Raw genomic sequence first — 24,171 nt, 5'->3', positions numbered from 1 at the left:
TATACGTATTTTATATAGGTATGTTATTTTTAATCGCAAACTTCACATCGTGGCATAGCAGGAAATTTTGCGGACGAGTCCCGATTAAACTCCAACAACTCGCTTCATCTCTCTCGTATTAAATATAATCGCGCGCAGAAAGTGAATGGTCGAAAGAGCGTAACGCCAACGTAGTATCCTGCTTAGAACGAACAATGCGTGCATATAGTTTTAGTATTATTTTCGATAAGCAGTGTTCCCGAATGTTACGTTCAAATATCGCATATACATGCAAATTGTCTTAACTTAATCGCTACTCAGAAATAGTTTAACTTTGTATATATTCCTGTTCGTTGTTCGTTATGGACAATTATCTTCTTCAAAAAAAGAGAGCTCAAACCTCGTTCGTTAACTTTTATTTCTATGAAATGCTTAACAAACTTGCTAATATCATTGCGTTCATAGTTATTTAAACATATCGTTTTAAATTTCAAATAAATTATTCAAATTATACCGCATTTCAATAGTTTTACTGTATTTGTACTGTAAAAAATTAAATAATAATGTTTTCAAATCAAATTAAATTAATCGATCAAAATGAAATCCTACAACACGTTCGTTGTTTGTACATGAGCGCAATGCCGCCGTGCTTGTAAAGTTAAATGACATGCGTACATGTGCAAAAACATAAAAGTCAAACTTACATAAATTATAGTCTCGATTTAGTAAACTTTTCATTCTCGTGTAGTATCCTGCGGAATAATTAGCTGCTGGCAGAGCGTTTGCCGCGGTAAATTATTTAACAAGCGACGATTTATCGCGATACTTGGTCGATACTGTCGTGTTCTTAATCGGCCTTTAGCTACTACTCACTAACGGAAGAACCCGCAATTAAGAAGTTGTAAAGTGCTCGGACGGGGGTCGTCAAGTGTAAGTGGATAAATGCTCGCGGCTCGGCTTTTCTCAAGATTGATCCGAGCTCCGTCCTTTCACCCTCTCACCCTACCCTCTGTTTAGCTTCTATTTAGAAAAACTGTTGAAAAAATATAGTCAAATTTCGTCGATCGTCTTTGAAACTAATTGTAAGAAAGATTCTCCCTGAGTCAAAGTTTTCGATAAGAGAAAGAGAAAACGGCAGGTGGAATCTTTCGAGAGAAAATCAGTTTTCTTCAATTTACGAGGACACTCGATCGAATTAATCTCATCTTTGATGGTTCACTTCGTGGCTGGATAAGCCCGGCTATTAGGAACTCTGCAAAGTAGTTGAATAGTGGCTTAACTTTGATTGGCCAAAGCACTCGCGTTAGCGATCACTCTTCGCTGTATCTTTTTGCTTCATAATAAGACGGTAATAAGCTTTACCAAGGGCTAAAGTCGACCAAGTAGGTTCGACATTCAAAGAGTTTTCACTCTGGGGAAATATCTGCTTTGCAAACTTGTTTTCGATTGAAACAAAAACAAACAAATTGTAATAATTATTTATCGACAACTATATCATTGTGTGCATTTATATATTTAATAGATACGTAACTTCTTTTCCGAGGATACAATTAGCAGCTATTGGTAAGCAGGAGAAGGAAAACAAGTAAGTGGGAAAACGGCGGTAAAATTGTAAGGCAGCAAGGAAAGGTGGGCGCGGTAACCATTATGGAAAACCATTATGGAAAGTCGTTATTGCTCGATGACGACCACAATCTTATGCCTCCTCCTTCTACTTCTACTTCGTCTTCTTCTTCTTCTTCTTCTTCTTCTTCTTCTTCTTATAGTACTCTCCAACTTCTCGCAGCTCGTTTGAGAACGTCTATTTTCCTAGACGGTCCGCGTCTATCTCGAGTGCTTTTCTCTTCTGAGCGTGTAAGTATCGTCGAATTCTACCTCGATCTGTCGAAAATCTTTCCTTACCTCTTCTTCTTCTGCTTCTGCTTCTTCTACTGCTTCTTCTACTGCTTCTTTATTCGAACAACTTACTCTAGAACATTTTGAATTATGGCTATTAATTGGTGCTAAGTACGTATAGAAAAGAAGAATATAAAGAAAGAAAAAAAAGATGAAATTTCAACGGAGATGATGATACAGTCGTGTACTGTTCGTGGAATAAAACGACGAAGGACGAGAAGAATAATTTATTATGTCCTGGGACACAATGTGCCTCTTCTGCGAACAATGCGAAACGAGAAAGAGTGGAAGAATAATTTGTAAAAATGGTATTCCGCTTGTATAGTCGTGTCGAGAGTATTATTCGTTTCTCTCGAAATGTAAGTATCGTAGGAAGAAGTATAATTACGATTCATTCGAAGAATGGCCGGTAGGTATATTTGACAAATGAAATTCTGTATTCGCGATAAAAGCGCAAGTTTCGTTGCTAGGTAGGAAAAAAGAAAATACAATAAAGAGATAACAGGATGACATTTGAATTTTGATCGAATATCCAATGTGTATCGAATATCGACGTGTCCAAATAAGTGTACCATAAGACCAACCGAATAGCTCGACAGAGTTATAATTATAACTTACGACATGCATTCTATATTTGCTAAGCTTGTTTACGTGACATCGGCAAATATAAGAAGAGTGTTTCGTCGAGCGAGTAAGAGTATGTTTGCTGAATAAATTCACGTGAAGAATTTAAGTTCACAGACATTCGACCAACCGAACTCCGGGCACATAACTCACATGGGAAAATATTTCGCATATCTAGACATTCGTTTGATGGATTAAAAGTTTACTTTGAAATCATTGATTCTCCTCGTTTATTCCTAGGGCATGAAGTAATTTATGGTTATAAGGTATAAGAAGAAAGAAGGGAGGATATTCCTCGATCGAGAGTAATAAATCGAGGGTCACCAGAAGGTCTCGATTACCAAAGCAGAAGTCTACGAGCTTGAGATACGAACTCCATCCGATAACGATTTCCAGAGCTTAGATCTATTAAAGTCTCGGCAAAGTTATATATCTGTCCTATATATAACACGTATATAGATATGACTACGTATATGTGTGTACCTATAAAGAAGCTCGATAGTAGTTTGAGAATTTAGTGTAGGCAAATATAAACTGACTTTCGGAAAAGTAGAAAATACGAGATCGAAATTTGTAGATAGTATTACAAGTATGTATCGACCATACATATTATACATAAGCATAGAAATGCATGGACAAATTTAATTTGAATAAATCTCAAGCTATTTCGAGGACTCATCCGTTACGTATTGTGATTTATAATACTATCACACGATATTTACGAGTTATATCGAACAACTCCAAAATCACATTTCCCATCTATCTTGCTCGTAAATATGATGATTTATCGAACCTTCTCGTCACAGTTAACTCGACATATTTCAATATTATATTAAGCGTATTGTTCCTATACATATATCTACACTTATTACTTATCTAACTAAGAATCATATAGAAGATAATGAAATTATTTTCGACTTAGCACGAGAATATCTCCAAATCCTTCTAATTCCTTTCAAATTGTCAATTTAAATTCGTACCTTGAAAACATTTCAAAGGAAAGAAGATAACACGAATTCAATCGTAAAAGTTCAAAGGGAAGATTTGCGGTTGAATGATCGCACCCGTGTTATCGACATATCCTTATCGTCCAACATCCATCTTATTTTTCTATTTCCTTTCGTTACGATCAAATTAATAAACATATCAATATTTGCCTGTAATTCATTTTCTTCTTTTATTATTCCAATTCTGACGCAACGACATAATCATTATCAATTATTACCATAGTTACGTAGACAGTTTCGATTTAATTGATAAAATCCATTTTTAATGTATTCAACTGTTTTCGATCTTATACAATGGCTTTACGATATAATTAATGGCTCTAGTCGATGAAGAGAGAGAGGGAGAGAGAGAGAGAGAGAATATCAAATATCCGGGAAGAATACAAAATTCAACAAAATACAAATATTTGTAAATGCTTTTTAGTACTATTAATAATTTCGATCAAATCATTAGCTTGTCCGATTAAAACGTTACTTTCTATAGATGCATAAGTTGTCACAATTGTCATCTTTTGTTATTTATCCAAAAAGGGATTTGCCATCTGGGACGTATTTTGTCGGGCGTAAAATGAAAGGGTATTTCCGTTTTGCCCGCACATTGCGTTCCATCATTTTCGTCAATTTTCCCGTTTAATAAATTCGTTAACTTCCATCTAATCTCGACGTTCTCGGAACGCGCACGAGTTTCTAAGTTTATTAGCGGAATTTCGAGAAACTCTGGATTCATTATGAGCACGGAATTTCCATGAATATTTTAAACTTGCAAAACAAAACTAGGATTTTCGGGTGGATTAGTCTCGACAGTAGTAGACGCGCAACCATCGGTAACTTGATTTTATTCTACCCGAGACCAAGCACGACTTAATTTCATTTATATTTTCCTACCGAAGAAATAATCTGCGGGGAGTGGTCAGTATTTCGAATCTTTCCAAAAACAATTCGTTATATGTACAAAAACACGTGAAGAATATTTTACTAAACTTTATTAGCTTTATAATAATTAATCTCGCGTTGTGATCCATCTTTTTCTCTCTCTCTCTCTCTCTCTCTCTCTCTGCACAACTTTGTCGAGAAAGAAAAAGAAAACAAAAAATTTCATATCCCACTCACGATGGCGTTTTACCGTGTCTGCTGCTTTGAACCGTGGCTCGAGTCTCTACTTTGTAAGCTGCTTTTACAACCTCGTGTCCTTTTATGTCAACTTTTTACTTTACATTTTTTACCACTTCGTCCATGCCTTTAATCTATGATGAACGATCTTAAATATCCTAAGGTGTAACGCATGACCGTTCGCTGAGCAATTTCCGTAGACGTTAAGTAAGATTGCTGATAGAAATGTCGATATTCCTATACATACGACATATAATAGTATATTTTTAAAATAACCCACCTATAACTATATCTATATATTATAACAGAAAACATGGATTCAAATCTTCAAATTCGTTGAAAGAAAATATTGTCGACTTTTTGGAATAAAAACGTTGCTTATCGATTAGCAAGATACTACTCGTACGGATTGAATTTAATTTCACATAAAAAAAAAGAAAAGAAAAAAAGAAAAATAGAGTACTGTGAGATGAGGGTAGATATTCGTCGGGTTAGAGATAGTCTACCCAACCAAGCATGGAATGCCCTTTCGACTTCCTGCCTTAAATGAATAATAATTTACAGGACTACGAAGCGATAGGAGGCGCAAAAACAGAGAGAGAGAGAGAGAGAGAGAGAGAGAGAGGCAGGAGGGAAAGATAAAGAGGGTGAACCTGACTTGTGCACGGTAAGGCGCGTCAGAGTTGCGTCAGGGTTGCGTCAAGCCGCCAAGACGATGCAACCCCTCGCGAAACTACTACCAACACGGAAGGACGTGTAATTTCCTGCTTGCTCGAGTGACTTCGTCCCTTCGTCCCTTCCTCGCTCCTTCAAGCAAAAAGATCCATATATCCATGTTCCATATCTTCGCGAGGGATCTGCCTAGGTGATTTTCGTCTTTAGGATGATCGTCTTTCTCTCTTTTCTCATACTTTTTAATAATTATTTTTAAATGTCTGTCGACGCAAACGTATGTTACCGAGGAAGGGAGACAACAACGAGCTTATTAGTTGTTCGAGTGTGCGCATCCGTGTTGTATCTCCCTCCCGAGTCTCGCAGCCGTTAAATTAATGGTCCTCGTGGATCAGACACGATACTCGTCCTCCCTGTTCCTCCCTCTGTTCCTCCCTCTGTTCCTCTACGACGTCCTCCTTGTGTCGTAGGATCGTTTCGAAACACGTGGTGCAGGCGGCGGGGAACGCATGGAATCAACGAGATGGAAGAAGAAACACCCAACGACTCCCTTTTCCGCGTAAGATTCATGGCGTCACTTGTTTCCACCCAGCCTCTTTACCTCCTATCTCTCTTCTTCTCACTCCCTTCATCTTCCTCTTTTTCACCATTCTCTCTCGCTCCATTTTATGCTTTCTTAAAGCCCTCCATCCTTCTGTCTTTCTTCTATAGAAGCCCCGAGTCTTCAACTTACAAGAGAAGAGTTTTCCTCCTCTTATTTCTACCTCTCTCTTTCCTCGAACATTTCTCAAGCTTGGAATCTTTCTACGACGCGCTATCGAGGAACTTTCGAGCTTGTATCTGATGGATCGCGTCGAGTGTAACGTGCTACGTATCTTCTCGGTTAACTCTTCGTGCTGGGGAGGGGGGGGGGGGGTGCGGCGGCGGATGAAGTCGAGAATAGGTGCTAAAGAAAACATTTATCGGAACTTTGAACGTTTCGATATCGGTCTACTCTCTTTTCAAAACCTTTTTCTTCTTCGACGATTTTTAATGAAACAATTTAATCCTTTGCAATCGAGATATTACTCTGTTGTTCCCTTCAAAAAAAAAAAAAGGATTAAATACATACGTATTTATGCGAAATATAATGTATATATAAATGCAAATCAGCATATGTATATGTGTACCTTTTGTCGTCACACGAATTTGCAAGGATCACGATCATTAAGAGAATCACCCGCGTGAAATTATTGCGTGGGGCGCGAGAAGCAGGTGCGTGATGGGCGATAAATTATTCGCCTCTGCCGTTGGATGCAACGAACATAAATTATTCGCTACTTATGCGCATTATACGTTTAGGTGCACTTACGATAATGTATAATTTATCACCCGTCGCACGGATATACTCTCTCTCTCTCTCTCTCTCTCTCTCTCTCTCTCGAGCGCGCCCAAACACACATACACACATAGAGTTCTCTCTGCTATCCTCGAAGCGTATTTTTATTGTCGACCATATACTCGTCGTCGTTTATGCGTTCGTTAATCCTTGCAAAAAGAAGCTTTGTGAGAAAAAAAGAATACAAAGAAAGAATGGTAATATCAGGTAAATTATCTCGATAGGTAATGCTTTCATTATTTCGAAAATTTTGCTGCTTTTGTTTCTTTTTTTCTCTTTTTTTTCTCTTTTTTTCTCTTTTTTTCTCTTTTTTTTTCCTTGAAAAATAGAAAAGAATAGAGAAGAAAGAAATTGGAAAGAAAAATCGAGAAAATAAAAAAAAAGGTTGAAACGATAGAAAGCGAATTCGAGCAATTCTCAACGATACGAGCTTCGACTCTTCGCTAATCAGTCTAATTCTTAACTTGTAAAACACACAAGCCGATTTCGTGATCCTTAACAAGATTAGTCCTTGTTAGGCATGGAACCCTTTTAGAATCCTACACGATGGCTACCCAGCCGACATTCCAACAAAAAAGTACAACCAGTTTCATGAAATTGGACGCTTTCTACTATCTCACGTATATACTCTCTTGCACATACTTGAATGTGTGTGTATGTAATGAAAATCCCTGACGGCTATTGTTTTTTCATTTCCCGTAGAAAATCTATACTGTTTCGCTAATTGAAAAGACCGCGTTCGAGCCATCGAAATCGTAGTTATCAAAACTTTACTCTTGATAGAACCTCGCCATTTGAAATTTCCTACCCCTGCGAAGGTATACAATTTCTTCCGAATCATTAGATACGAATCTTTCAAAGAAGTAGGTTACAACTTTTTAAGTACAATTCGAGACAGAAAGAGATAGCTTATAAGAGATAACTTATCGAACGTTAGTTTAAGCGTAGATCAATGCGTTCATCAATGCGTTCATCAATGCGTTATCTGATTGCAAGAACAAAATTCATAAATGAGACCAATCCTACGATTATATTTTTATGTGAAAAACAAATGAAATAAGGCGTAAGTTAAATTTCTTAAAATATTTTGTATATAAAAAAGTTAGAATTCAATCTAAATAATTAAAAGTTCAACGATATTCATAGATATCAATCGTAATTATAAAATACCGTAACTTTGTAGACATATCCTCGTCCCCATTATGAAAGTAGAAAAAGTGAAGGGAAAAAAATAATAAAGGTTAGACCCTCTTTCTCTCTGTGGGAAGTTTTTTTGGTATAACGAAAACCACTGTCCTACGGATCGTTAACAAAAACTCGATGAACCTGACGAAGTTCGTTAACGAAGCTAGGGAGAACAGGTAGACAGAGTACGTGAAATCTGGAAGGCGATGTGCAATCGTGGAAAATAATGACGCAAGAGAGTAGAAGCGAAGTGATTTCCGTCGGGTGTCGCGAAAAAAAGAAAGAAAAATAGAAAGACAGACAGAGAGAGAGAGAGAAACGAATTTAATTCGCTGCAATTATGGCAGTCTGCCGGTGGCAGAACCGCGATCCTAGTTTTCCCCTCTTTGACTTTCTTCCTCTTTTTCTTCTTCTTCTTCTTCTGCTTCTTCAGCCTTCGGCACAGGACGATTTCGATGGTGAACCTGGTTTCTCTCGTGCCCCAAGGGTAAACGCGACTGCTTTCTCTCTCTCTCTCTCTCTCCCTCTCCAGTTATACGGAGAAAAGTGTTCGATCCGCGAGGAAGAGGGCTTTAGAATTCGGCACAGGAACGGCGAGTATGAGAGGAACTGCGCCCTAGGGTGCCAGCCTAATTGTACTCGAGATCTCCTTTTCTCACGTACCACGTTAGTACTTTTCTTTTTTTCTTTCTTTCTTTAGTCTCTCCCTTTTCCTCATCCCCTATTTCTTCAAAATTCAAGAGAAAACTAAGCGATAAGATAAAAGAATAAATCGTTTTGGGATTGACGTTATCCTAAAGCGAATATAATCTTAAATTTCTTTATTTTATTTTTATTTTTCCAACTATTATTTCACGTAGCTTCGTTTTCTTTTTGTTTCAGGTAAAATAATCGAGATAGCAACGAAAAGGAATTCTTTTTAGTGGACTAATTCTAAGTGGAATTAATTAGTAAGTCGAATGTATGTTGGCAAAAGTAAAGCTCTTAAATGTGATTAGAAAATGCTGAACCCTTCTCATCGAGATTCTCGTACGTAGAGTCGATTCGAGTTTTATTTCGTTTAGTGAACAAGTATTATCCACGTATCGATAAAAGTAGAGCGTAAAAGAAAGAAAGAAAGAAAGAAAGAAAGAAAGAAAAAGAGAGAAAGAGTTGACTTAAATATTCAAATCGAATAGCATGAAATCGTGTTCTCTTGGAACAACGATAGGAACGAATGGATTTATACGACGCTTACGATGATTTAAAAAGATCCTCGAAAATCAAGAGGGAGAGAGAGAGAGAGAGAGAGGAAAAGAACGTCAAATCGATCGTCTATTCGATCTTATTTCATGGATGCGTTTCGTTTAACGCAGAGTGTTCTTACTTGAGCGAATTTACGATTGATGCTTCATATATCCACACTAATCGCGAGTAAAGTACGAAGGTAGGAAGGTGAGCAGGAAGTTTGCGATAGAATTTTGTTGGAAAGCTTAAATTAAATTTGTAAAGAAAGAAGAGTAGATGATAAATAGATATATGGTAGAGATTAAGCGATAGACGACGAATGATCTCAATTGAAATTTGGTGGTTTATACAGATTCATTGAGGGTATTCGGTAGCGTGGATCATCACGCTTTACGAACGTTGATCCATCCGAGTACGCGATGTCAAGCATACTCGAGGGTCGGCCAAAAATTTGGTCGAGATTCGAGCGACATACATGGCTCGCTCAATTCTCCGCTGACGAGACAAGTGGTACTACTCGCGGTTGTTCCCACCGACGGGACGCTTGATTGTTTGCGGCTCTTCCGGCAAGTTGCAAATATGCGCTCGCGATGATCCATGCCCGTTCAACGAAATTTCTCTCAGCGCGACCAAAACTCTGTTTAACATATTTTTTATTGTTTTATTTTTCGATACAATGAACAATGATTTATCCTTGTCGTAGAAAAATATGTTGGAGCAAAATGTCATTAAAACACGACGGACGTTTGTTATTTGAAATAATGATTTTTTGGTTCGTAGTAAAATCAACGTCATATATGCATTTGCATTTCATTAAAAGGAAAATGATCGTAAAGCTTCTACGCCAAAGTTACCGCGATCAAGCAGCTGTTATTACGAGACTTCCAATTTCCAAGCTCGCGATTATCTTAGAAACTTAGATGAGATTTCTCCTCGGACGGCGAATACCTTGCCATAGTCCAGTCGTTAGGTTGAAAATTTGTAGAGGAAAGTTGCTTGAATGTTAGCAAACTGAAGAAAAAGAAGACGAAGAAGAAGAAGAAGAAGAAGAAGAAGAAGACGAAGACGAAGAAGAGTATGTAAAAAAATGTTTGTGGGGCTAGATTCGACACGATTTTCAATAGTATCTTGTAACGCCTTAGGCCACTTTTGTAACTAGTGCAGCATCATTAATTCGCTCCAACGGCAGATTTCACAATTTCACATTTTCCGCATTATCTGCTGCTTTCGTGCGACACTCCTCTCGGAAAATTGTAATTTTCGTTTGGATAGACAACTTTGTCTTTCTCCCTGATTCTCATTTTCTCTTTTCATCCGTCCATTTATCTGTCCCTTTTTCTTTTTCCTTCTGTCGCCACGTCGTTTCACCGGAGTAATAGTTACGCGCTCGACTCGATTGCGCTGACTCTGCGCGAACGGATCACATCGTCGTTCGCGGATTTATTTTCCTCGCCTTTTTCGTTCTCTTTTACCATCTTGTCGATTTTTCCTCCCTTATTATCTCGCGCTCCTCGTGTACGCGCGCGTTCCCGCCGTTTGACGCGACAGTGGAAAATCAATCGAGCCGAATATCAATGCGATTAGCATTATTCCATCTATTATTTCTTCTTTTTCTCCCTCCCTCTCGCTCGCTCGCTCGCTCTATCGTTATTTTACGAACGACGAAACGGTAATCTGATATTCCGTGATGGGATTCACGATTGGTATCGATCGGTCCAGCGTGAAATTATAACGAATTTTCGACCATCTACTCTCCGTTCTCGATCAATCCTATCGTCCTCGAATATCCGCCTCTCGATTCCCCTTCCCCGATTCCCCTCTTATCATTCCCCTCGTTCTCTACTCTTTTTACTGTTTTTTAATTGATGCAACCGGATTCAATTCGACGTTTGCTGGGATTTCACATCGACCGGACTTTTGTTTCTTTATTTTTCCTGCTTTTTTTTATGTTTTTTATTTTTTTTTGTTTTTTTTTTTTTTTTTTTTCCTATGATCCTATTCTATTTCCCAACAATCTCTATGATACTAATATGAATATATAGTATATACATATAGGTATAGGTATAGATATAAATAGATTTAGATCGATCAAAATTACGATGGAATTAGATTAGTTATATCGAATAAGTCAATAAAGTAGATAGGGGAACAATATTAAGGTTTAGTAGTCTTGAAGAATTTGAAAGGAAACGCCTAGACTTTATTGGTGAATGAAGACAATCGTACAGCGCGTATAGCGTCGTGAATATCCGACAAACTTTGAAGAAAATAAAAGATCTTCTGTCTCTCTTTCTATTCTTTCGAGAAAGTACGCAGGTTACGTCAGGAGGGTTGAAAAGTCTCGTAAAAAGAGAAGATTCTAACCGCAGGTACGAGGATAGAAGTAAAAGTTCTCTCCGCGACTGTTCCCGCGCCCGCGAAATTCAATTATCGGATCCACCAGGGCAGAAATCGAGTGCTAGGTATAAGCGTGCGATAGAGAAAAGCAGTAAAATTCGAAATCGCTCGTCGTCTTACATAAATTCCGAGGCAGTTCGTTGTGTGGATGCTTTCGAAAATAGAAAGAAAGAAAGAAAGAAAGAAAGAGAAAACAACTAGCTAAGGTCCGGCATAGATATAAGCTCGCGTTCAGTCTTTTTCTTCTTCTTCTTCTTCTCTTCACGGCTATTGGACGAAAGGTAGTCACTTTTCTTACAGAGTCAGCGGCTCGTGATGCGGTTCGAAAGCGAAATAGGTATTTCCCCACGAGAAAAGGCCATAAAATCGGCTTACTTCGATACAGACCGCCCACTAGCTCACCTTGTTCCCTCCGAACGCGAGTAAAGGGTTGGGTCAAAGTCCTGGGGTTTCGCTTTATAAAACAGTAGCGCAACGCGGTCGATGGCTCTGGGAAAAAAGCATCGCAGGCGCGTGTACGTAGAAATACATGCATGCGGGAGTAGTAGTAGACACGCAAGTAGTAGCGGGGCAGGTAGCGAGCAGGAAGCTTGACCGTCACGGTCTCGACGCGCCCTGCCGTCTCGTAAAAAGAGAGAGACTAGAATTTCAATGATTTTTTACGCCCACCTATAAAATTCCCTCGAATCTCGTACAACGAGAGGGAAAGAGAAATAGCAAAAAGATGGATAACGTTGAGCCGTCCACTGAAATTTATTCCGTTCGTTTCTCGATGCGAAAACACTCTCGTGTCGATGATTTTTATTTGAACAGAAATAAGAGTATTATCGAAAATCGGAAGACTTTGTCTCTCTCCTTTTTTATAAATTCAGGACTTTAGGATTGGTAGTTCGTTACGGGAGGAAGATCTCGCTCGTCTATGTTGAACAGAAACGAACAACGAGAGTAGAACCCTGGTCCATCATGAAATCGGCTTACCTCGGCACTTTCGACAGCTTTCCCCTTCCATCTAAAAGAGTTAGCAAGAAAGATAGACAGACAGACAGACGGAGAAAGAGAAAGGCAGAATACAAAGCTTATTTTCGTCCGTTCGTGAATTTTCCTAGTGGTACCAATGTACGTACGTACAGAGTGTTTCATAACCGTAATTTCTAGATAAAGCAGGGACCTGAATGAGAAACGACACGCAATGTCCGTTTTCTCTCTCTCTCTCTCTCTCTCTCTCTCTCTCTCTCACTCTCTCTCTCTCTCTCTCTTTCTGTGTCAGATAGTTTGAATAAAAGAGGAAGACAGTTGGAGGATTGTTCGTTGAGTAATAGCAGTAGAAATAGTGTAAAGTATTAGTGGTAGTAGCAACAGTGGAAGGATCGATGTGAAAGCGGACAAAGTTTTCGCCGGGAAAAGCCGGCGAAGGAAAACCGAGAAGAAAGCGAGGAGAGGAAAATGGAGCTTCCATTGTTGACTCCTAATTCCACTTCGACGCCTAATTAAGTCAGCGCGTTGATTCTCTTTGGAGCCTCGGGGCGGCGACTGAAAATAGGAAGGAAAAGAGATGGAAAAAGACGATGACACAAATGTTCTATTCGGATCTATAGCCTGTCGTGGATCGATAGAGCCACCCACCGATTGGAGTTTACGAGGAGGAACGATGGTACGTGGTACGCTCCCTGGAGCGTGTCGGACTGCGCTTGCCGATCGTAACTCGGTACCGGACGTGTTACCAGCACCGAAACGTATTCCAATCCGCCGAAATACGAGCAGAGATCGCGCAGAGATCGCACAGAGATCTCACTGAAATCGCACAGAAATCGCACAGAAATCGCACAGAGACACTCTCTCACTCTCATTCTGACCACCTCGAAATCAGCTTACATCCGTCCCAACAAATTGGACTTTTGCGGAAAGCGTGAGAGCGTCAGATAGTTCTCTGCTCGCCCTTTAATCGATCTTTCTCTCTCTCTCTCTCTCTCTCTCCTGCACTTTTACATACGCACAGAGATAAACATACATAGAGATTCTCTGCTACTCTCTCCATCTCTTTTTCCCACGCGTTATCTCACCTTATACGAAGAGAACGTATTATACCATATATTACCACATCCCATTCGCATTTCAAAGTCTGTAGGATCTACTATAAATGTATATACCTACCTAAATCTATAAGATTCAGTGAATAATGCATTTTTTAAATGATTTTTCCAACATTCCACTTTTCTGCCAAAGGAAAATCCTATATATTCAATGTATGTATGTGTGCTTCTCCATCTTCCTCCTGTCGCTAACTCTCAATCGATAAATTTACACGGTCTTTTAAACGCCTTCACCAAGAATTGACGTTTGCTGTAAATAATGAAGAAGAAGCATTTAATGTTGAACGAGTGAAAATGTTGTCGTTCCGATTACTTCGATAATTTCGTCGGAGAAGATTATAATCTATCTAGCCCGCGCACCTACCATATTCTTCCATTCTTATATTCTTTCATTCGTTCGCGTTATCGGTTAAATTCTTACTCGAAATAATAACGTTGCTGCTTGATATTAACATCAATTTCATCAAATTGACGCTCCTGCGAAAATGACTGTAAGGTACATTTCGCTCGAGTAGTTACTTTGCATTCATTTCTATTACAAAATTCATAAGTCTTTCATTTTGGTGGACAAATTTCGTGCGACCGACCTCTTTTCTCTTCTTATTGTTCTCATTTGAAGGAGGATGCACGGAGAAAGACAGATTCACAAGGATAACTATGAAGTGAATGTTCGAGATTATGAACTTTCTTGTTCATAATAATTTGATTATTACAATAATCAATTGAATGTAAAATAAAGTTTGAAGCTTTCCTTTAATCAAACGATTAAGAATACTATCAGTCATAAAGTAAAATTTTATTTTTTCCCATCATCGAGATAATCCTGCAGTTTTACTCGGTTCTAAAAGTTTCGTGGTAATTAGGTATGTTTTAGCAGGCCGAGAGTAAAAGGAAAAAAATCTCGTGGTCGAGTTCTCGTCGTTCTCTCTCGTGGACACTCGAACAAAAATGTTAATGTTTAAAAACAGTCACTTAGCGAACGTTACGTTAACGCTAAGAGTAAAGTAGAGAAAAGTCCGTGTCGTGTCGTGTCGTGTCGTGTCGTGTCGTGTCGTGTCGTGTCGTGTCGGTGTACGAGAAACCGCATGATCGCGGTCAGCACTCTTGGTTGAGCCACTTATAAAACATCTAACTCTATCGTGCTCGTAGAAAGAAGAGGATATGTATATACGTTTCTACACAGTACAAAGAGTACAAGAGAAAGAAAGGAAGAACGAAAGAAAGAAATAAGAGAAGCGAGACATTGGAAACTAGGTTGAGAGTGCAGTGCAGTGGTGCAGCAGTGGTAGACGCGCTATAACAGGACAAAATAAGAAGGATCCAGGAAAGAGAAGAAAAGTAGTCGAGCACGTTGGTCCATGAAACGAAAGAAGGACAAGGGGATGAAAAAAAAAAAAAAAAAAAAAAAAAACGATAAAAACTTGTGGTCACGCAGAGTTAGTTGCATACTTGCAAAATACATGTTTTTCTGTACGCGTATTCGTACAAATTCGTCGACGAAATGTTTAGATAATTTATAAGTTTATATCGGTTATAATATTGGATTCAAACTTTTATGAATTATAATATTTCAGTAGTATATTATAAATGAAGATTCGCGAAAGAAAAAGAAAAGAGGAAAAAATAGAAATCGGACAAGCAGAAGAAAAGAGAAGAGACAGTTTGAGACGACGTTTCGGTGATACAGAGAGAAAAAGGAAAGAAAAGGAACTAAGAAGCGAAAGAGAAAAGGAAGAAAAGTCGCGGAAAGGCAGAGCACCAAGAGATTTATTGAGAAGAGTTGAAAAGTTGCCGACGGCGGCTGTGGCGTCAAAGTAGTCGTCGTCGTTGTCGTCGTTTGTGTTGGTGCGTTTGCGAACTCTTACCGTCTTCGCGTCTACGTGGTCTTCGTCTTCGAGATACTATAGGGGTTTTCGACCTAAAGAAGATAACACCGAGCGAAAGGGATTCTCTGAGATTAACCCTCCGGACAGATAAGGATTTCGACTAGCGATGAAGTTACAGGATGCCCTACGTTGGCCCTACGTTCATTTTCTCTCTAGTTGTTACTACAGTCCTATCACTTTATTCCTGTCTTTCTATCTCTCTCTTTTTCTTGTACTCTTCAACAAGACGTCGAGTCTTTGCTCCCCCTTTCTGTTTGATCTTTTGTGTCTTCGATAAGGTCATAAAAGTTCATCACCGAGAAGGGTTCGCCAAGATGAAGATAACTGATTGTGGTAGAAAAAACGGGATACTTTTGCTCAAGACACTTTGATAAATAAATGCTGTTCGACAGGTTTTAGGATGTGTAATATCATTTTAAAACCAAGGCGTCCCTATCTTTTTTTTTTTTTAGTAATATCACCAAAATCGATATCTTTAAATATATTATATATACAAAGAGAGAGAGAGAGAGAGAGAGAGAGTAAACAGGATAAAGGGTATGGGAAGTAAACCGAGTTTACACTGGTACACGTAGTGGAATCTTCTATCATTCGTAAAAGGATTTGACTCGCGCTCTGGTATGGAGAAGAGGAAAAGAGAAATGGCAAGAGATACGTCGTCCGTTTCGTGGCTGAGTTGTCCACGAGACAATGCAGACATCGTAGGACAATGTATTACGAGGATGTAGAATGGTAGAGAACAAAAGGAGGTCAGGATTCGTTAACGAGCAAAGGAGATATGATAGGAGAAAGAAAGAGATAGTCGTTTGGAATAACAGCCAGTGGAGCGGATCTTAGCATCGATCGTTCGAAGGAACCGGATTAAGCCGAGGAAACTCTCACATCGGTTATTCGTTCAGGGATTCGACCTTACCGACCATGTGCCCATAGTCCTTTTACATTTACTAATTATTTTCTCGATACGAGTCTCTCGTCCGATTGCTCATTTAAAATATAAAAATACATCATGAAATTGAGTTGTTTGTAAAAAAAATTCTATCGTGAAATCAGGCAGTTGACTTTATAGCGTAACGGATGAAAGAAAATCTCTTCATCCTTGCATGGTATTTGAAAAAGAAAAAGAAAATGAAAAAATGAAGAGGAGAGAGAAGGAGTTTGAAGAAAAGAAGCACGATTACGAGAGAATCATTCGAATGAAAAGGAAGGAAGGAAGAAAGGAAGAAAGGAAGGAAGGAAGAAAGGAAGAAAGGAAGGAAGGAAGGAAGGAAGGAAGGAAGAAGGAGCGCGCAGGTGCAGCAAGATGGAATCTCAAAGAGACGTTTGCTAAATGACTCGGCACACGGTAGAGGCGGATGATAGATGAGGACGCGGCTGGGGTTCTTCGCCGGCCGCTAACCTGGAAAAACGACACCGCCCTTACACGAAATCCAATAAAACGAAAGAGCACATGGTATTATACGTTTATAACGTCGATCGCGACGCTTGAGTGGAGAAAAAGTAGATCTATGTATACGGTGAGAGAGTGAGAGAGCTAAATATACCTGATATCATAATATAATCATTCATCTCGTCTCATAGAAGTTGAAAAACTTCTACCGACGAATGCTTGATTCGGAGTCATTGCTACCTCGGAGAAGTATTATTCTCGAATATTCGCGGTCAGAGTCGATTAATCTTCGTTCTGATTCGTTATTCGTGGACACGTTGGGACGTTACCAAATCTTCTTCTTTACCTTAGGAAGAAAATGAAATAGAGTCGCGAGATGCTGCGACGAGGAGACGTTAAGGGAAACTTTGGTCGAGTTAATATTTCGTATTATGTAGGGGGTAGAAGAAAAGCTCGGCTAGGAACTCTTTCAACGTTATTATAATATACATCTACGCGAGAAGGTAACTAACTAATCGTGATTGACTTTTATCTAATATTCCTTTTGCAGGATGGCAAAGCTAATGTTATTTCACGTATTCAAGAAGATCGTGTCCGACTAGGAGGAGGAGGAGGAGGAGGAGGAGGAGAATGAGGAAGGAAGGAAGGAAAAAGATAGGAGAAGTATAGTGGTAGAAGTATAGTGGTAGAAGTATAGTGGTAGAAGGGATATAGCAAGAACCGGAGAGCAATTCTCTTGACAATTTGGCCTGGCGGTTCGCCAGAGAAGGCCAGTCGATTGAACTAATCTAAGTTGCTTAGCACGACTTCCTTCAAATCCCCTCTACACCCCTTTCATCCCCTTCACAACCTAGCAAGCTACCCTCGTAAGACTTTGCCTTAGCTCCTCGTATCTAGTTCTCCTTCCCTCTGTTTTCATTATTCCCTTCTCTCTTGCCAACGAGATGCTTCCCGGCTTCAGAAGCGTACGTGTTATTTCGCGTAAATCTGCGTATCCGCACACCTTCTCTTAGAACAACGGACACGTACACTACGCACGTTCCACGAGTTTCAAAACAACTCCGAGCCATGCACTACTTCCATTACGGATTAAGCATTAAATTTCTTCGGCCAGTCTGACTGTATCTGATGAACGAGAATAGTACATATTTGTTACATATTTGTTACATATTTGTTACATATTTGTTACATATTTGTTACATATTTGTTACATATTTGTTACATATTTGTTACGTATGTGTAACTCTTTCATTAGTTTCGAATGTGTAATAAGTTTATAAATGATTATAACTTATAATTCTATGTGAAAATCGTATCGATTCCAATTGATCGTTTTCCCTGCTTTGAAATGCAACGTTCGTCGAAAAGTTTCACAATTCCCCCCCCCACCCCCCCCCCAAGATAAACCCGAAAATTTTCTTCTACCTTCTCTCGACGTTGGCTAAATTTACTTTAGCAAAGGGAAGAAAATTGTGTAAAATTTGTGAAGAATTTTCTTCTTCGCAAAAGTAAGGCTAGGTAAGCGAAAGGGGTTGTAAGTTGGTCGAGAGACTAGCGCGGTTTCAAAATATAATATGATATATGTTATATATACACGATGCCTGGTAATATATAATATGCATATAGATATTGTTGGAGAAGGTAGTTACAGTGCCAACTAACTACGTTAGCTCAATTAAGTTGCCTTTCGGTTAGAAAGAAAAAAACAAATAATGTTAGGCAAGCAACATTATGGAAATAATCCGGTTAGTATTTGCCACCGTTTCAACCGCAAACGGCTTTCAACCAATTCCACCGGATTTCTATGGAAGTGCAGCATTATCCATCATATTCTTAACACCCCTTTCTACTTGCACACGCGAGAACCCATCGTTGGCCATCGTTGGCCATCGTTGGCCATTGGTTGAAGCAGCTTCCGAAAAAACAAAAGGACGAAAAAACAAAGATTATCGTGTGCATCCTGCGAATGACCGGAGCGCGTCATTAGTCATTGTTACGGTTAACGCTATTACTACCTCTAGTCGACTAATAATTCCATCTATTTTCTTCTCCGACATTACGAAAACAGGACGTCCGTTGCAACAACGATTCCGGAGTTAAATGCAAGCTAAACGCAAATGTCCAAATTAACGTCTCGGGATGGGCTAACGAGCTCGAAATACATTTTCTTCGTTTCTTTCTCGAAGAAATCTTTCGTAAAAGAGATTACAAAAGGAATACGACGAAAATAGAAAAGATTAACACAGTTGAACGTTGAACGTTCTCTTAATTGTTTTCTCGTTATAGAAACCAAAGGAAATGGTTTTTTAATAGTCTTTTATAAGAGTTTGAACATTTGATTAATAATACACTTCGATGTGAACGATATCAAAATTTGATTAACTCGATACGACGTTTCTCGATAATATTTTATTGATAATTTAGTTGCAAATTGATATTCCATCAAATGTAATTGAATTGTTTAATTATCGACATAAAATATAAATGATTTGTGTTAATTGAATGTTTCACGTATAAATAAAGAAAATAACGATTAAAAGTTTCATTGCTCATTTTGTTTCGATCGTATTGCATGAAATGTTAGGTCGTGTTTTGTAGTAAACGATAGAGCTTGCCAACGTAACCGAGGAAAAGCCTTATTACGCTGCATCCATGGACTAGTAGAGCGTATTAAAATTCAAAGCCGGCCGCTTGGCTCCATCGTAGAACCGATTTTGCATTACGCGCTTCCGCAATTCAAGCCGCGCAAAGTCCGTAGCTGCATAATTATACGTTCGCGTAAGATTATACAAGTGCACGTACAGCTTCATCGGGCAACTTTACGCGGCAAGCTTTCATGTTTTATCCGGCTCGTGCTTCGCTACTTGCAACCCTGACGCAAACCAAAGCACCGGTTACGTATTCTTCGCTGAACACGTCCAATACTATTTGGGAAAAAAATACAATCTTTTCTATTTCAGTATATGAAATATTGCGGTTGCTAGTATTGCAGTATCAACAAAAGAAGAAAGAAAATTCACTTAGGTATTGATAGTTATTGCATTTCACAAGAGTTTAACAGAGAGAAAGACACCACCGAGTCGACGATGGTCTCTCATAAAAGTTTTCTGTCTCTAGGTGCTGACCAGCAATCGTTATAACTCGAATAAGTTTGCAACCGTACTAGGATATACGTTATATCTTTCTTCTTTTCCTTGACTCCGTCGATATATCCTAAAGGGTCAGGGTTTCTAACTCGTCCCTACAACAATGCTACACGTTATACGAGACGTAATTGGCCAGCGAGTTTACGAAGAGAATCGCTTTCTCGCTGGCTCGTTTATGTCCGATCGGACAACAAACACTTTGAACGACACCTCGTAACTTGAGTGAGCCGGGACAAAGGTAAAAAGGGTGTGGGGGGGAGAGAGAGAGAGAGGAATTGTCGATTATACAAGCACGAATCGCACGCGTTATTCCACGACCAGTGAATACTTTGAACAATCTCGCACGCGATACTTCGTTAGTAGGTAGTTTAGCTTTAAATACGACCACTGGTATCTTTTTCGAATCTCTTTAATGAAAGCGTACAGGCCGACGCTCTGCATGATTTATATTTCGTCGCAAACTTCTCGTGATATCTTGCTCGTAGAAAGAAAAAAATCAGCTAACTCTTTTTACGTCTTAATTTCATACACGCTCGATTTTAACCTACGTGATTAATAATTTAATATATATTTCGATGAAAGGAGAGAAAAATGGAAAAGAAAAAATCTATATCCAGGCAAATTCGTCAAGAATCTCACGAAGCTTCGCTGCGAAATCTCCAAGTTTAATACGATGTTATTAAAATAGTTTGTCCATTAACGAAGTTCGAAGTTGCCCAAACTATTCGTCGATCTTACCGAATCCCAGGGAAACCTTATGAACGCGTCAAACTTATTGCAAATAATTTTCCATCGAACCTTGTGATTTAACGCATTGACGGCAATGCTAAATATAGTATTGTTTATAATTTATAATATCAGTTACACTCGCATGAAAGAAAATTTGTCTTTTTCGCTGAATCGAAAATCGATGTTATACTAAAACCTGTGCTTTTCTTCAATTCTCGGTACATGAAGCTCTCAAGAAATGGCGTGACTTCCGATCCTTCTGGTGCATAATATCGAGCATGATTCAGTACGATCGATGCCAACGAAACGACAAACGGTGGTCGACGCAGTTACGAGAGTTTCCTCGTTCTCTTTTGCTTCGAAATTACTGAGAACCGTGGTACACAAGCAAATACATAACTATATAGGTACGCGTGCGCGTGGTGAACGGTTAAGGTTAGTTTCGCGCCGAACTGTCAAAACTTGAACAGTCGATCCTGAAATTTCAGGTTGCTCGAGAGCTCCTCTTACGTTATGTTTCTCTGTCGTCGTCGTCGTCGTCGTCTTGTGCAAGAGCGTATTCGCGGAACGAACGAAAGAGGGGCGGAGAGAGACTGTTCCAACTATAACTCGATATCTCTTCCTCCCGTGGCGCTCGCTATCACCTTATCCTACCTACAGGGAGGGACTAGCCGGAAGAGAGAGAGAGAGGGTCGCTTCCTGTTAACTGCTTGACAAACTAAGTTAACGTTTCTTACGTAGTAATTGGCTCCACGCGGCGGCACGGAGAATCGCATTCCCCGCGGCGAGACGAGAAAGGACGAGAGGGACGTGGATGGCATTGCTCGTTGTTACATTTGGTAGAGGGTGAGCAAGGGGAAGAGCAAAGGAGGGACTTGGAAACTCTGCGCGTGTAGCAAATCGTCGAAAATGTCTTTGAATTCGAGTAATGTGTAATAGGAGGGAGAAAGCGAAAGAGAGAATGGGGGCAAAATGGGAAGATCCAAAGCTAACTACCAGTTAAAGGCTCCAACGGAGGTAGCGAAAGACCAATAATAATCGTACGTACGAGAACTGCGATGGAACGTAATGGACAAAGCGTCGTATTCATTTTCTTGGTACCTTGGTAAATCGCCTTTTTGTCCTAATGCTCGTTTCCATCGACGAGATCTCTCCTATTAACTTACGCGTTTTCTTAATTCATGAAATATAAAGGAAGACGATCAATGCTTTTTCGATATCATTTTGTCATACGATAAAAAAAAACGTTTGTTCCTAGTACCCGTCAATCATCATTATCGTCACGGTTTATCTTTTAGTTTGAACGTTTTCCTACGAATTATTTACGCGAGGGATTGTTCGATAAAGAAGAAAAAGGAGAGCAAGAGAAAACGATACACCTTGGTTCGTTCTTACGAGGTCAACGACCAAGAAGGATGAGAAAGAAAAAGAAAATAAGATAAGAAAGAGAGAAAGAAAAGTACCACGATTGCCCCGAAGTTTTTACCTCGTGCTTCTCAATCGATCGCGAACGTTGGACGAAATCCTTGAAAGAAATGCTCCTACCGATTTCGAAGATCTCCAAGACAAGAAAGTTCCTGCGATCGTATTTTCGAGAGGGAAAAGTCGATCTGAAAGATGCGAGCTAACGCTTTCGCAATCGTTCATCAAACTTCCTTGGGAGTTAGCTTTCCTTTTTCTTTTCTCTCGCTCGGTACTCCTTTCGACCACGCCTTCTGCCACCCCCTTCCCCCTACGTGGGGTTGTGTACCCCACGGCACCTACCATACGCGTCGACCATAATAACCAACGAATCAACGCTACGAATGTTCAATGTTTCGTCTGGCAAATGGCCGATCTCCAGACGCGCAGCTAAGATTGCCAACCGTTGACCCAAGAACGACGAACTTGGCTGCGAAAGAACTCGGAAAAGTGTGCACATTTCCCGCTGGATAAGACACCCTTGTCCATTTTTATACTCTCTCCTTCTTTTGCTCCTTTATCTTTTTAGTTTCGGTTCGCTTGTTCACTTCAGCCAACAACTTCATTTTCGTTAATTATCAAAAATACTCTTATTATCTTCGACAAATTTACATATTAATTTTAATCAAGATTAGTAGCGTTTAACGATGAGTTTGAATAATTGCTGCAAACAGCCCATTAAACTCTCCTCGTTGATCTTGCGTCAACAAAATTTCATTAAATGTTTCATACATTTCTCCTTGTATTTTTTATCTCTACGAATTAGCAAATTTTTCATCGTATCTTGAAATCAGAATAGGTTTGCTAAAGTGGCTCTCGAAATTCTTTCAGACTTATTCCTACGTATATCGGATTAATGCATTTGGAGAAGAAAAGAGGACATGAATTTTCTTAGGTCTTAGCTTTTTCCTCTTGGAAACAACGTCGAGACGAACGTCCGACTGCATAATTCTTCGAGTTTATCTGGTAAATAGCAAACAGGACAAGAGAACGCTCTTTTCTAGAGCATCGTAACTTGGGAAATCGGGAGAACGCGAGTTGCAAATCAAGTAGCGGATCTACTAGAGAACATTTTATACCTTTTTCTTATGCTTTTTCTCTTAACTACTAGCTACTCGCTTATTTCCTTTCCTCGGTTCAGAGATTTTCATCCGGTCTTTTCCTTACTTTCTTTCTCTTTTCTTCCTCTTTTCTTCCTCTTTTCTTCCTCTTTTCTTCCTCTTTTCTTCCTCTTATTCGACCTTTTAATCTCATGAAACTGTTAGATGATGTAGAGACTTTTCTTCTTCCTTCTACCTTCGTACTAGTATCTATCTCTTCGAGTAGTACGCGGCACAATTAGTTCTTGTCTTTACGAATTAATTCGCTACGATCTTTCCTCGGTAGAAGAAAAGAAAAGAACAATTGCATATATGCGTATGCGAACAAATCTTGACAAAAAAGATGTAATAAAATTCATTTCAAACTACGAATTATATTATTTAATGTTGACTCAATTTTATTTAATATTTAATTACATTTTCTTCTAGTATGCGTAACCCAAAAAAGAGTAACAGACATTATTTGACAAGACGAAAGAAATGTTATCGGCTGGCGACACGAGAACAAAGGATTCTACCTTAATTATAATTTAATTACTGAAAGAAGCCACAGACGGACGTTACCACCCCCTGACGCAACCCTCATTTCGAAAGACGTCGACGATACTTTTTCTTCTTCTTCTTCTCCTTCTCCTTCTCCTTCTCCTTCTCCTTCTCTTCCCTATTCGTCCATTATTTTTGTTCTTTTTCTTTCCTTTTGTTTCCTATGTTACGCGCTTAATACCGAACCGGGCAGAACGATATAAATCTTTGATCTTGTTCGAAGAGTCGCTGATATTGAAGTTGAGAGTATTGTTCGTAAATAGGAAGATAGAAAATCGTGATGGATGTTTCACAAAGAGAAACTACAAATCTCTCTACGTATCGAGCTTAATTTTGCTGTCCCTTTTCCTTCTA

The 24,171-nt window shown here is 39.2% G+C and overlaps 1 protein-coding gene across 12 annotated transcripts in view; it reads left to right on the top strand.

Annotated features, from left to right (window-relative positions):
- Positions 1–24,171, top strand: part of LOC107072214 (uncharacterized) — a 198,905-nt gene that overhangs the window by 86,229 nt on the left and 88,505 nt on the right. For 2 of the 12 annotated variants that reach the window (XM_089175207.1, XM_089175209.1), the window contains one exon: positions 8,734–8,801. The exons of the other annotated variants lie outside the window; for them this stretch is intronic. The gene's annotated coding sequence lies outside the window, so the exon portion shown is untranslated. The remainder of the gene's footprint in view (positions 1–8,733; positions 8,802–24,171) is intronic. 12 annotated transcript variants of the gene reach the window in all.

Source organism: Polistes dominula, unplaced genomic scaffold (genome assembly GCF_049000335.1).
Source record: "Polistes dominula isolate Pdom_NZ unplaced genomic scaffold, Pdom_raw_medaka contig_82, whole genome shotgun sequence".
Taxonomy (NCBI): domain Eukaryota; kingdom Metazoa; phylum Arthropoda; class Insecta; order Hymenoptera; family Vespidae; genus Polistes; species Polistes dominula.
Note: the sequence above shows the minus strand (reverse complement) of the source record. Positions and strands in the feature narration are given on the sequence as shown.